Raw genomic sequence first — 14,754 nt, 5'->3', positions numbered from 1 at the left:
ACTCAACAGTGAGCTTCACCAAAGAGTGAAAAGAATAAATAGAAATGAGGAGTGTTATTATATGGGATTGATTTTTTTTTAATGTGGTGCTAATAATGAAACTTTTACTAATGTTGGCTTCGCACTGACCCCACGGCCATTTTTGGGCTGGGTGTGTCCCCACGTGGTGCCACCTGCCCGGCTGCCAGCAGTCAGGGACCGTGCGTCTGTCGCTGCTGGGAAGGCCTGCTCTGCGTCTTCTGCATGGCGGTGGGGCCTCCAGCAGGTTAAGACACCTCCCTCCCTCCCCGTTGAGTGTCATGTTGCTGCACTGCACCGGCTTTCCTACACTGGCCCGGGGTGCCTTCTCCACGGGGAGGCAAGGGTGGGACCCCGTAGGCCTCTCTGGCCACCCAGTCCGCACACCTCCTTAGCCTCTGCCAAGGGCAGGGGTGATGGAGTCAGGTGCGGACCTGGGGCGGGGACGCCGGCTACCCTGGCGGACCCCCTGTCCCCGCTGCCCTTCTTCCCTCGCCCCTGCCACCAGGCCCTGGCAGGTTCCCCACATCCCCTACCATGGAGCACCCCGGGGACCCCAAACCCATTTCCTGTCCCGGCCTGAGGCTCGGACCAGCTACAGGATGGAGCTGCTGGCCCAGCTCTTTGCGCCGCTCCCCAGCCTGCTTCAGAAGCTTCTGATTTGGCGCCAGCTTTGGGTGGGACAATTCTGGCTGGATTTCGGGGGAGGCTACAGCGCCCAGAGAGCCCCGAGGGCTCGGGAGGAACCGGCGCCCCAGCAGTGCAGAAATCTCTGCGTTGGCTGTGCCTGGGCCCCTCAGCCAACTCTGCTTACTGGGTGTCCGGACTGGCCAGAGCAGGAGACCCACTGGCAGTGCCCGGCCCGGGTCTGGAACTGCCACGTGGAGCCCAGGGAAGAGCCTTGGACCCTGCGGCCCCGCCTTTCTCCTGGAGCAGCAGCTGTGGGGGGTGGAGCTGGTATGGAGTGGCCTTCCAGCCTAGCTGTCCTCCGACCGGGCACTTACCCCTTCCTCCTCCTGGCCCAGAAACATTCAGCACTTGACCATTTCAGCGCTGTCTCCTATTTGCTGAACCCTTCTTTTCTGGATGGCCTTCCTGGGGTAGAGCCCAGCTATCAGAACAGCTTCGGAGGTGGGGAGCTACTTGGGCTCCAGACAGTAGTAAGTGCAGAGAGCAGCTGGGGGCCTGAGGACCATCGCCACCCCAGCCACTGAATGCACAGCTCGCTTGCTCCTCCTGGCAGGGATGTCCACCTCTTGCTAGAGAAGGCCTGCCAGAAATTCACCATATTCGCACGAAACTGCGGGAATTCCTTCAGCAGGCTAGCAGGGGCCAGCGTTGCCCACCCCCAACCAAGGTCGTGCTTACTGCAGCCTGGAGGGGGAGCACAGCTTTCTCCCATGGCCCCTGCAGAGGTAGTCCCACATGGTGCGTTCCCTCTGATGGAGCCATTCCTGGAACTGCCCAGGAACCCATGGAAGAAAAAGTAGAATCACTAAAGCGGTTCCTCTTGCTTCGGAAAAACAGGGCTCTTCGGGAAACCACCCATCTCGTGAGGAAGGTAGGGAAAGAGAGCCTGGGGAGACCGAGTAAGTGCAGCGGGCTCCTCAGACGCAGAGGATGGCCTCTCATTTCTGCCGGCCTGCAGCAACACACTGATAGGTTACTTTCTAGGAGGTGCACCCAGTGACCTCGAAACAAGTTCCGATTCAGGAGGCAAGGACTGGGATGAGGAAGCTGAGGACGATGGTTTTGACCGTGATCACTTGGTCTCAGAATCAGACCTTCAACAACACGCTGAAGGGCTTCCCCTTTGGAACTCTTTCTACAGTGTAGATCCTTAGAGTCCCCAAAACTTTACAGCAGCGATTCCGATGGCTGCCAGGATGTTCCTGGAGACCCTTTCAACTCAGAGGAGGATTTGTCTGACAAACCCACTCTAGAGAATTCTCTCCAGACTGGAAGCCTTCCTGCGTCTCCTGGGGGTAATTGTGGGGAGGAAGATGACTGGGAATCCAGTGCAGATGGAGCAGAGCCTCTCGAACTGTGGAGCTCTTCCTGTAATTCAGATGACCCTGTTGGGACCCGCCCTGCCTGGTTTCTGAAGCTGTAACCCCCCATGGCTAAGGCTGAGTGACAGACCTTGGGACCCTAAGCCATTAAAGAGACAAAGCTTATCTCCCTGGCAGGGGCACAGCCCCTACCCCCTTTACTTCACCCTACTTGGCTCCAAGCAGATGACTGGTTAACCAATGACGGGTAAGATTCCTCAAAGGAGGGACGACCTAAGACAGGCATGGCTGTGAATGGGGCCCTCAGGGAAGGACTTGGGGGGCTATAGAAAAAGGGGGTGATGGACCTTCGCCCCTCGGCTTTGACGTAGCCTGAGTCCTCATTCTGTCTGCAAGAAGTCTCCTAATCTCTTGGCTGCCTTACTTCCCCTGCCTGACTTAAGCCTGAAACAATGCCGGAGGTGGGTGTGGCCCTGTGTTGGAAAGGGCGAATTCCCCTGGGCATCAGGCCTAAGAAAGAATGCATAAAACCCTGTGAAACCTGCTGTGCTAATACCCTCAATTTAAATGATAAGGGTCCAAGCATGAAATGGGTTTGTTTCCCCAAAGTTTTATGGCCCTTTAGCCATCTGACCCTGACTCAAAATAAGCCCTCATAGTTCTTTGAATGTTATCTATTGTTTGATCATTTCTGCCTGACAATAAAAGCTCATTGAGGAACAGGCTCCTGGCCCCTCTCCTTTGAGAGTTCGGCCACCTTTCCTCCCCAAGCAGATCATGTCTTGGTAGACTTATTTTCATCTGTGGCAGATGGTGGGCGGGGGTTGGGGGGGGGGTTGGGGGGGTAGGGTGGCTGCGGGTGGAGCTCCTCCACAGACCCCTAACCTTTAAAATTTTAAGGCTTCTTTTCAAACATCAGGGAAAAAGCGGAAAAGCTGTCAGGACTCAGAGAGGCCACCTGAGCCCATTGTGGCCATCTCTGAGCTTCACACCTTACTTTCCTATAAGGAGCAACTGTTTGAGAGCCGAGACAGAGAATGTCCAGACTTGGGGGGGGGGTGGTTCTGGAGAAAGACACACACATATTGAGAGGGGAAATGTAACCTTCCTTGAAGAACTTACCGAGTATTATATACGTGGTGACGGGGATCGCAAAGGACCACGGGAGGAATTTGCAAGGGATGGATGCCGGTTCCGGAAATGAATTCAAGAAACAGAAGACGCTCTTGGATATTGCTTGACATTTGAGACAGAGAAAGAACGTTTCATAAACTCCAGAAAACATGCTCCAAAGGACTTGGTGTTTGCAGCCGTGTTCAGATGGCTTGATAGCCTCTGGCCCTAGCATACACTAACTCCTGCGTTAGAGGTTTCTTTTAAAACGAAAATTGGCAGCTGTCCTATGACTTTTTATTTGTTTTAGAGGATATGTAACTTGGACCCAGAAACCTTGTTTAATATTGTTTTGCAAAGTATCTCACTCAGAAAGGTCCAGGTTTGAAGCCAAGCCCTGATGATGAGGGATGAGACGGTGCGATTTCTAATCCTGCCCTCTTTTCTTAGTCAAACATGTTTTTTGATGTTTTTTGTTTGTTGAGGTGAAAAGGGAACATTTTAAGGTATAATTTTGCACTTTCAAACTTCTTTTCTTGGGAAATCATAATGGTTCAAAGCCCATTTTCCATTTTGATTTAAATTATGTGTAATTGTCTAAAAAGTTTGGGCTCTTTTTTTCCCCCCTGCAACATTCTGAAATTAATGGGCTTTTATGTTTTCTCTCTATTTTCTTATTTCAGTGATGTGACCCTTCTGCCTTAAGGCTCAGAAAATAATCTCGTATATGCCACCAACTTCAGGGACATCATCTTGTGTCCCTGTGATTTCTCTTCTAAAATAACTTGGGCTGAAAATATGTGGTGGGTTTTTATTTCTAGGTTAAGTTCTAGCCAAGATATTTGCAAGGACTGCCACAAAACCGACGTGTGTGGTGCTCTCTGTTACTTTGGGAAAGCTGCATGTTTTTGCCAGATTTTAACATCTAATATATTTAATTTCTCTACAAACTTGTTTGGAGCGGGTTCTGTATATGTTATGGTCGTTTCCAGTTAAATGGTTCTTTTTATCTTCTAACAGATGGAAGTTGTTCTAAAAGACAGCAGACAGTAATAATTATATCATAGGCATTAATTTGTTTTTAACTGAAAGTGTAGAGTTTTCCCAGGAAGAAGATAGGAGGTTTGGTTTGTTGTTCATGCTCTCAGCAGAAAACCAGCATTATTAACGCTCGGCCTGGGTGCTGCCACTTGGCAAACCCGTCTGCGTGACACTGTGAACTTGGAAATGGGCAGGTCCAAATTTCCCAGTTTGAAATGTAAAGTAGAGACTCCAGTCAGTATCCGAGTTCATTGTGCTCTATTTTAATAAAGAGAGAAGGACTATTGAGAGAATCAGGGCCTATACTTTCAGGAAAGGATAGAACTATAGATTTAACACCTAGAAAGTCTTCGTATTTGTAGCCCAAGGCTTGCTTTGGAATCCAAGTTTCTGCAGTGACTGAGTGCGCTGGGTTTCTTTAGCTAGCTCTCCGTGGCGGGCATCTGTTAGGCTGAGGGAGTGTTACCCAACTCCTTAACGCTCTATTTTTATTCCACATGCCTCTTGTCACAGGTAATGGAGAACATGAGTAGAATAGATGACCTCTTAATTTTGAACTTGTTTCAATGTAAGGCCCATTTCTCACCAGAAGTGCTTGCAGAGTTACTGCCTCAGTTAATAATCTACCTGGTCATTATTTCGTTTCTATCTGGCTTGCTCTAAGAACTGCCTGTAGTGTTAAAATGTATGTTTGTACATAGACATACTGAGAGTGCAACAACGTAGAAGCTGGTCAAGTTTTTGCAGAGCCCTTAGTCAAGGAAATCATAGAAAATGCATAACACTGCGAAGGGAGGCTGCTTCCAGGCGCCAGCTGTGTCAGGTGGAAAGAAGGCTTTATTTGTTTGTTTGTTTGTTTTTTGGAAAATCTTCCAATTTAAAAAAATTATATTTTATTGATTATGCTGTTACAGTTCTGATTTTTCCCTCTTTGCCCCCCTTCACCTGGCATCCCCCACTCTCTCAGGCAATCCCCACACCATTGTTCACGTGCGTGGGTCATGTGTATAGGTCCTTTGGCTGCTCCATTTGCTACAACTATACTTTGCATCCCCATGGCTATTCTGTAACTAGCTCTTTGTACTTCTTAATCCCCTCACCTCTTCACCCCCTCCCATCTGGCAACTCTCAAAACACTCTCTGCATCTGTGATTCTATCTCTGTTCTTCTTGGTTGCTTAGCTTGTTTTTTAGATTCGATTGTTGATAGATAAGTATTTATTGCCATTTTTTTGTTCATAGTTTGATCTTCTTTTTCTTAAAAAAGCCCCTTTAACATTTCATATAATAACTGTTTGGTGATGATGAACTCCTCTAGTTTTTTCTTGTCTGGGAAGCTCTTTATCTGCTTTTCTGTTCTAAGTGATAGCTTTGCCGTGTAGAGCAATCTTGGCTATAAGTCCCTGCTTTTCATGACTTCGGATATTTCTTGCCAGTCCCTTCTTGCCTGCAAAGTTTCTTTTGAGAAATCAGATGACAGTCTTATGGGAACTCCCCTGTAGGTAACTAACTTCTTTTCTCTTGCTGCTTTTAAGAGTCTCTCTTTATCTTTCACCTTTGGGATTTTAATTATGATGTGTCTCAGAGTGGTCCTCTTTGCATCCATTTTGTTTGGAACTCTCTGTGCTTCCTGGACTTGCATGTCTATTTCCTTCACCAAATTAGGGGAATTTTCATTCATTATTTTTTCAAATGGATTTCCAATTTTTTGCTGTTTCTTTTCTCCTTTTTGACACCTCTATGATGGGAATGTTGGACCTCTTGAAGTTGTCCTAGAGGCTGCTTATACCATCTTCATTTTTTGGATTCTTTTTCCTTCTTGTTCTGATTGACTGTTTTCTGTTTCCTTATGTTCCAAATCATTGAGTTGGTTCTTGGCTTCATCCACTCTACAGTTGTTTCCCTGTAAACTGTTGTTTATTTCAATTATTGCACCCTTCGTTTCTGACTAGATTTTTTTTGCACTGCTGAGGTCCTCACTAAGCTCCCTAAGCATCCTTATAACCAGTGTTTTGAACTCTGCATCTGATAGATTGCTTATCCCAATTTTATTTAGCTCTTTTTCTGGAGTATTGATCTGTTCTTTCATTTGAACCATGTTTCTTTGTCTCCTCATTTTGGCAGCCTCCCTGTGTTTGTTTCTATGTATTAGGTTGATCTGCTTTGGCTCCGTGTCTTGATAGTGTGGCCTAATGTAGTAGGTGTCCTGTAGGTCCAGTAGCACAGCCTCCCCATCACCCGAGTTGGGTACTCGAGGTACGCCATTTGTGTGGTGTGGGCTGATCACACTGTCCTCTTGTAGTTCAGCTTTGGTTGCTGTTGGCAGATCAATGGGAGGGATTTACCCAGGCCAGTCAGCCGCAATGACTGACTGTGACCACTGACCAGCAACCTCCACCCTCCACAGAGGATCAGCTGTGCAGGGCCAGGGTGGTGGTGCATCTACATGGTCTATAGCTAACCACTGGGTGTGCTGGCCCTGGGGTTTCCTGGGTGGTGCAGGCCAAGGTCAGCCCCCACTTGTGTTTTGCTTGGGACCACCCTGCCTGAGCTATAAAGCAATCTGAGATGGCTGCTACTTGTGCTGGGTTTGGAGATTCCCAGGCAAAGCCAAGCTGTGAATCCAGGCTGGCTGCTGCTAGTGCCAGGCCTGGGGCTCACTGAGGCCAATTGTTGCTTGTTGGAGAGGATTTAGGAAGTTGTGCAGCATGAGTCAAAGCCATTCATTTATATGGAAAAGCAGCTTGGGTGGTCAGTAAGTTGGGTGGGCCTGAGTCTTTGGGGATCTCTAAGTCAGGTCAAACTGTTAGCCAGGTTGATGGAGTCTCAGATATGGCACCAGCTTGCCAGTTCTGTGGCACTGTGGCTCTGTAGGGGGAGGGTTTAGAAAAGGGACAATGGCCTCTGCTCACCTTGATGCCAGACACTTCACTTCCTCCCAGTATGCCACTGGTGCCTTTCAAGCTGCTGCCCAGGTGCTGGAGCTCAGAGGGAGTGAGTCTGAATAGGTGAGTCTGTGTGTAGGTTCTTTAAGAGGAATTGCTTGGTGCTCCAGAAATTTCTTCTACTGACTCAATCCCTGCTAGTTTTTATAGCCAGAAGTTGGAGACTTATCTTCCTCGCACTGGAACCCTGGGCTGGGGGCATCTGGTGTAGGGCTGGGACTCCTCACTCCTGAGATATCTCTCCTGAGTTTTTATCCACCACACATGGGGTGGGACCAGCCTGTTCTGCATCTGTGCCCTTCCTACCAGTATCAATAGATGTGGTTTCTTTAATTCAATAGTTGTCAGGCTTCCATTCAACTTGATTTCTGATGGTTCTGCGTGATGGTGCTTCTATATTTTAGTTATAACTTTGATGTGGTTGTGCAAAGAGGCAAGCTATGTCTGCCCATGCCGCCATCTTGACCAGAAGTCAGAAGGCATTATTTGCCTTGAAAAAAGCTTTTTAAAAATGTATAGGCATTCTTTTAAAATGAGAACGAAGTTACTCTTTTATGTCAGAGATTTAGGTTGTATTTTTGTTTCTGAAATCTAGCACCTCTGCCTATTTAATGACATCTTTACATTAATCGGATTGTGGGAATCTGGTCCTTTGGGATTCCAACATCAGCCTCACTACCAAATGAGCAGTAGCTTGGTTAACAGTTCTCCCATTTACTACCCTTCTTTGAAAGAAGTGATCAGAGGGTGATGAGAAAGACAAAAAGGACCATTTCTAAGTTGAATTGAAGAACAGTGCTTGTTAGTTCCATCCCCATCTTGGTTGTTAGAACAAAGTTAAACCTCCACCCTCTTAAAAAGAAAATCCTTGGAGATTTTAACTGAACATTTTATGCACTCAACATATTGCCATGGGGCTACAACTATCAATGTCGCGTATGAAGGCCTTTGTACAGACAGGTAAAACTTCCCTTTCTGAATGTTGAACTATAATTACAGTACCTCTTCCTCTTTAACTTGAAATCAAAACTACCAGATTGTATGTTTTTATCATTTAGGGGCAGTGAATTTAGGGGACTAGAAGACTTCTAAATTAGCTTATACAGATCCAATGAGTAAAAGGTAACCAATTTGTTGGGGTTTTATAGTAAAACTATTTGTATATGATTTAACTAATCTGTAAGTTATAATAAAATAAAACTCTTACTAATGGAGAACTACACAGCAGAGGAAATGATACGCTAGTGAATTTCTCCTGCCTCAATGTCTCACATTTTATTAGAGGAAATGCCTTTTTTCTAAGGAAGATGTGTTAACTAAGTACATTGTCCTGTCTAATCAGTGGGAGCCAACTTTTGTCCTCTCGTGCCTGTCATGTCACAGCTGAATCATCATTCTGAGGAGTGCCACCACTGAGCTCAAGGGTTGTAGCTACAACAGTGCTTTTACCTGGAAATGTATGAATAAGTAGACTATATGTTTCACCATCAAAAAGCAGTGCTATTCCTTGACCAGTGATTTTAAAGATATAGCAATAGAGCAAAAAATTACAGTTTTATCAATCCATGTAGGCTCTAAAATACAAGTGACCTAGAATAAAAAAGAACCCACAGGTGCCCCAGAAGCTTAATTTCTGGCATATGAAGGTCTGTTACAGTCTTCGTTCAGGTGTCTTTTTAGTAACTATTTTAGCCTTCACATCCCTGTACTATCCAAAAAATGAGTTGTCTACTTCCCTCTAGTTAAGGAGTCTTGCACTGAGCTTTTTTTTTTTTTTTAAATATATTACCATAGTTAGGGACAAAAATAAGCTCTGAATAAATATGCTTTTTGTTTATATTCTGCCCCTTCTTTCTTCTGGGCCTCAGTTTTGTTTTTTTTTTTTAATCTGTGAAATGTATAGGTTTTAAAATCAGGAGATTCTATTGTTTCCTGTTTCTTCCTACTTCCTGATATCACAGCCCAGAGAAACAGAACCAACAGGAGAGAGAGAGTGGGGGAGGGAAAAGGAGAGAGTGGGGGAAAGGGAGAAAGGAAAGGAAAGGAAGAGGAAGAAAGAGGAAAGAAGAGGAAGGAAGAAAGAAAGGGATGGATTTATTTTTAAAATCTGCTCCGTGAACTGCTCCCGCAGCCTCAGTCGGGTGAGGCAAACGGGGAAGTCACAGCTGGAGGACCACTGCACACGGGGCCGCACCTGAAGCACAGTGCTGTCCTGTGTCTCGGCCTCCGGCTGTTCCTGGCCGGTGTGGACAGGGAAGGAGGCAGTGTTCTTGGGGCCAGGCGAGGTCTAAGAGTTTATTCCATCTCTCGGAAGTGTCTCTGAGGCAAACATTTGGTGAGGAGGCAGGGGTGTGTGTGAAACGGGGGTTGTCATGGAAACATCAAAATGTGTGTGCTTCAAACCTGTTGATTTTTTCCCTTTGGCTTCCTGTCTTTTCTGATGGGAGGTGACAAATATTGGGAGTGACACAGGCATATGAGTGAGTTCCCGCAAATCATCCGGCAGCCCCTAGCCTGGATGATTCACAGAGGAGGGGCTGGTGTGCTCTATCTGGAAACCAGCTTCCTGCACCTCTCCATCTATGTTCCAAGCAGCCCACCTGCTCTGAAGGGCCCTTGGCAGCGCTTAACCCCTCATGGCTCTGTCCCTTCTCGGAATTCCCTCTGCGTGCATGTCGGTGCTGATGTGCAAGCGTTCCTTAGGTTTCTCAGCTGTTAAAGCCCGCACATCAACAGAATAGTTAGCCTTGGTATAAATTGTTTCTCTGCTGAATCACGTAACCACGGACTGGTAGCACAGGAAGAAACAGCTGGGGTGGGCAGGGATCCGTCTAAGTCTAAGAAATGAATAGACAAGGAAAAGGAGGTCAGAGAGGGAGTCACCTGGAAGAGCCAGGTGGCTAAGGGAGAGGAGGGGAGGCAGAAAGAGGAGGGAGAGAGAGGGAGGAGGAGAGGGAGGGAGGAGGAGAGAGGGGGAGTGAGAAAAAGAGAGTGAGCAAGTGTCAAGGGATGAAGGATTCAATGCTGTTCTGGAAGGAAAATAAGAAAAGTAGAAGCAAGAATAGGCACAATTGAATCAGGGAAAAAGTAAGTGTTAATGATGTTCCTAGTAGCATTAAGGAACTGATTTTGGTGTCAGTTCCTGAGCACCAGAGCATCCTGGGTGGTGGCTGCTGTGTGAGCAGCCGCCAAGGAGGACCTGGTTCTGCTTTCCCCCCCAGGCCCCTTCGGAGCCCTGGAGCTGCGTCCCTCCAGCCCGTCAGAGCTGCTGGCCCTGGCTACAGGGACTGGGGACAGTGCTGCGGAGGCCTCTGCTCCAGCCACCGCTGGTTTTCACCTGGCTTTGAAAAAGCTAACGAACGAACCCTCAGAAAACGGCCTCAACTGCTTCCCTACTTCTCAACTGGGGGAGCCTGTGCGCGCTGAAAAGACTTCTGTTGTCCTGGCTGCTCACCTGCCGCTGAGGGGTCAGAGCAGGCGGCCTTGGGTGATGTGTTTGTCACACACGCGAGTGAGGTCACTGGCGTCTGCTGTGTGTGACAGAGTTCCCTTGGCTTTCATCTCAGACTCCCTGGCTCGGAAGAAGGCTCCGGAAAGAACCTACACATATGACACGAAAGCCAGACGTTGTGCACGCTGTGATTAGGCGTCCAGGTGCCAGGTAAGCAGCACATGTGCTGTGATATAAAAGGTGGTCACAGGACTTGGATGCAGAAACCTGTTCATTCGTAGCCACGTGGACCTGTTCGCAAATGACCCGGTGGTCCCTGCCCTAGACCGCAAAATGACTTAGGAATGTTCAAAGTACACTAAACTCGCCAACATGTTCTGAAAGCCCGTGAAAAAAAGAAAATGTCAAGTTGTTTCCAAACTGATCTAAGTGGAATTATAAAAAATGTGCCCAATGGAAGTGATTTCTTTCATTTTATACTCAAAAACCTCTCATGGCCTCCCGTGGCCTGTGGCAAACGATTTGGATTCGGGCTGGTCATTTAAGAACCTTCCACAGTCTAGACCTGGTATTATTCCTGTCTAAGATTATGACCGCCATTGCACACACCACAGAGGTTATTTTGGGTTTATTTTTTGACCAGCTAAAGAAGTCAGTTTCTTGGACAAATATATAATTGGCACAAACATCCAGTTTGCAGAAAGCCCAAAGCTAAAGGGAGAGTGAATTCACCTATTCAACTAAGATTGAATAACTAGCCCGGGCTGGCCTTGGTTCCAGCGCCGGGGATATAGCAGGAACAGAAGAAAGCCTCTGCTCTTGTGCATCTGGGATACTAGTGACAGAGACAGACCGACATGTGGGTGAGCTAAGGAGAGATGGAAAGCAGCTTGTGATGGGAGTTATCGCTGGCCTCAGAAAGGCAGCTTCTCTGACAGGAGACCTTTGAGCAGATACCTGTATAAAATGAAGAAAAGCACCACCGAGTCTCAGGAGAATGGTGTTTTCAGAGAGTGGGAAGAGCAAGTGCAAAGAGTGGGAGGCAGGGGTATGCTTGCATTTGTGCAACGGCAGGAAGGCCGGGCGTAGCTGTGGTGGCGTGCGTGAAGGTGAGAATGGTAGGAGGTGAGAATGTGTGGAGCATGCTGGCCATGGTAATGCCCTTGGACTTTACTCTGGGTAGCCTGGGAGCCTACTAGAAGGTTTTGAGTAGATTACACGTACGATTGACTCATGTCTTAAATGATTACTCTGGTTGCCATGTGGAGAACAGACTCCTATTGGGGTCAAGGGTGGAAGCTGGACAACCAATTAGGAGATAGCTTTAATAGTCTAGGTTAGGGACAGTGATGGTTTAAACTAGGGTATGAGTGATGGAGGTGACGAGAATGGTGGGAGCCTTAGATGCTTTGGGGGTGGAGGTGCCAGGATCTGCTGGCACATCAGAGTTGGAATGTGAGAGGGGAGTCGGGGATTTCAAGGATTTCGGACTGAGCAGTTGGGAAAGTTGAGAATAAGGTCACTGTTTGTGGAGATTGGGAGAAGAAGTTTGGGAAGAGGTAGCCATGGAGAGCCAAGGGTTCTAGTTTAGATAGATTAAATTTAAGATACCTGTTCTGTAATTAGAGATATTCAGTGGGCAACCAGAGTGTGAAATTCAGGGGAGGGGTTGATAGTGGAGAAATGGCGTTGGGAGTTGCTCAGCCCATAGATGGCTTTAGGGAACCAGGGCAGGTAAGATCGGAAGAGTCCAAGGACCCCGCAAAGACTGAGAAGGTTCAGCCGGTGGAACAGGATGATAACCAAGAGAGGTGGAAGCACCCCTAGGAGGGGAGAGTGTTCAACGAGATCAGATGTCACTGGTACTTCGCGTAAGGCGAAGACCGGCCATTGAATTTAGCCATATGGAGGTCCATTGCTGTGCAGAGTTTAGATTGATAAAGTCCCCAACAGGCCCAGTGATCACGATCAGTTTAGTAGGAACGCACATGTGGGTTCAGATGGTCAAGTTTTCCTGCACAGAATTTGGAAAATGTGCCTTCACAGCAGCTCACAACAAAGGGCCTGTGATTTATGACCCAGAGGTGATGCCATAGGAGCTGCTATGTGACGGGGATGTCAGGAAGCCCCCCTAACACTGACTGCCATGCGGATGGAGCGGAGAGTCTACCCTTGCAGAACATTCCCCAGCTGTTTGAAAGATTGTCTTTTGGAAGAGGGGACATTAAACATTAAGGATAGAAGGTAAACGGGAAGTTTTTGACTTATCTATTTATGTATAAGAAACCACTCCCAAAACGTAGTAGTTTGATATCATAATTTATTATTTTTCACAATTTTGTCAGTTGGTTGAGTGGTCCTTCTGCTGGTTTTGCTGGGGCTGTTATGGCTACAGTCCATTGGCAGATTGGTAAGGCTCTGGGCTCAACTGGGTGCCTCAGACCACGCGGTGTCTCATCTTCAGGGAGATGACATTGGACTTCCTCACATGGTAAGAAATGGAGGTAGCATGGTGGCCGTAGGAGGCAAAATGTGGATGAGGATCAGTCCCTATAATCGTGCAACTAATTAATCACCCCTAAATTTAGCAACTTCAAATAACAAATAGTGGTTATGTTATACAATTTCTGAGGATTTGGAATCTAGGAGCAACTTAACTGGGTGTTTCTGGCTCAGGGTCTCTCGTGAGGTTGCTTTCAAGCTGTTGACCCGGGCTGCAGCCATCTCCAGGCTTTATTGGGCTGGAGAATCCTCTTTCAAGTTCACTCATGTGATTGTTGAGAGGTTCAGTTCCTCACTGGCTGTTTGTCTGAGGCTTCTGTTCCCTACCGCGCGGGCTTCTCCATGGCTATTTACAATATGGCAGCTTGTGGCTCCCTCACAGCTGGGAGCAGGGAGCAGAGAGGAGGAAGCAGAGCAAGATGGAAATCATAGTTTTTTTCTAACCTAATCTCTAAAGTAACGTGTCGCCAGTTCCGCCATGTTATTGGTCATGCAGACTAATCCTGATACAGTGTGGGAGGGGACCACGGAAGGGTGTGAATACCAGGAAGCAGGAATCACCGGGGACCATTGTGGAAGCTGCTTAGCTTACCAGAATGGATAAGAGACCTTCTGTGCTTGAGAACAAATAAGACATTGCAGTTGATTTTAATGTGGTAAGCGACAAAAAGGGAGAAAATAAGGATGGCTTCCAGGTTTTTGGTTTGGGCTACTTGCTATAGTGAGAAATATTGGAAGAGAAACGTGGAGGTGGGGAACAGTCAAAGTTGTACTTTGCAACTTCTGAAGTTCACGCAGCCTTTTCGACATCCAAGTCAGTAAGCGCTCTGAAGGGATGGCTCTGGAACTCAAGGGGCGCAGCTCAAGACTGGAGATTAAATTTACAACTCATACCCCTTGGATGGGCCCTAAAACCGGGCACTGGGTAAGATCACTTAGCTGCAGTCCTTCTCAACCTTGGTGGCCCATTTGAATCACCTGGCAAGTTTGAAAAACAAAATAAGGTCAGGCCATTCTCCACGTCAATGGAGGCAATACTGCTGAGGGCAGCACCCAGCCGCTGGGATTTTTAAAGCTCCCTGGTGATTCCAGGATGCAGCCAAGGTGGAGGGCAATTGACAAGGTACAAAATGCCCACAGAGAAGCCGGGGCTCTTGCATGTGTGTGAGGGTAGAGAGGACAAAGTGTTCCAGAGGGAGAGAGAGTTCCCACATGAGGCACAGCTGCCGTTGCAGCGCCCGAGAGCTGGTTGGTTTCGTGGCTGAGCTGTTGACCAGCTGGTGAGAACAGTCTGTTCACTCCGCGTGCAAAGGGCCGTCATCTGTGGCCGATGGAGAACACAGGATCACTTTGGAATTTCCAAATGCAAACGTTGAACACACTGATTCCGTTTTGTAATGCAATCAGACTTAATGAGACCCAAAGCATTTACCAAGTATTCCTCTGGCCTTTTTAATTAGAGATAAAAAGTTAAGTAAATTTGAACCTGACACCCTTTAAAGGGTGGGTGATTCTGTGCAGAGATGTGGCTGGATTCCAGCTGGAAGCTCCTGAAGTTGGGCTGCGAATGAAAAGAGCAAGTTTCCAGCCCAGTTTAACTTCAAATGAACAATAGCAACATGTTGATCTTTGCATGCAAAGAGATCTCGGGGCAGTCCATTGTTAGGCAGGTT

The 14,754-nt window shown here is 47.3% G+C and overlaps 1 pseudogene; it reads left to right on the top strand.

The window, feature by feature from the left end:
- Positions 1-555: 555 nt before the first annotated feature.
- Positions 556-3,359, top strand: LOC112299843 (protein phosphatase 1 regulatory subunit 15B-like; annotated as a pseudogene).
- Positions 3,360-14,754: the final 11,395 nt, after the last annotated feature.

Source organism: Desmodus rotundus, chromosome 6 (assembly GCF_022682495.2).
Source record: "Desmodus rotundus isolate HL8 chromosome 6, HLdesRot8A.1, whole genome shotgun sequence".
NCBI classification, from domain to species: domain Eukaryota; kingdom Metazoa; phylum Chordata; class Mammalia; order Chiroptera; family Phyllostomidae; genus Desmodus; species Desmodus rotundus.
The sequence above is the reverse complement of the archived record's forward strand: the minus strand, read 5'-3'. Positions and strand labels throughout refer to the sequence as shown.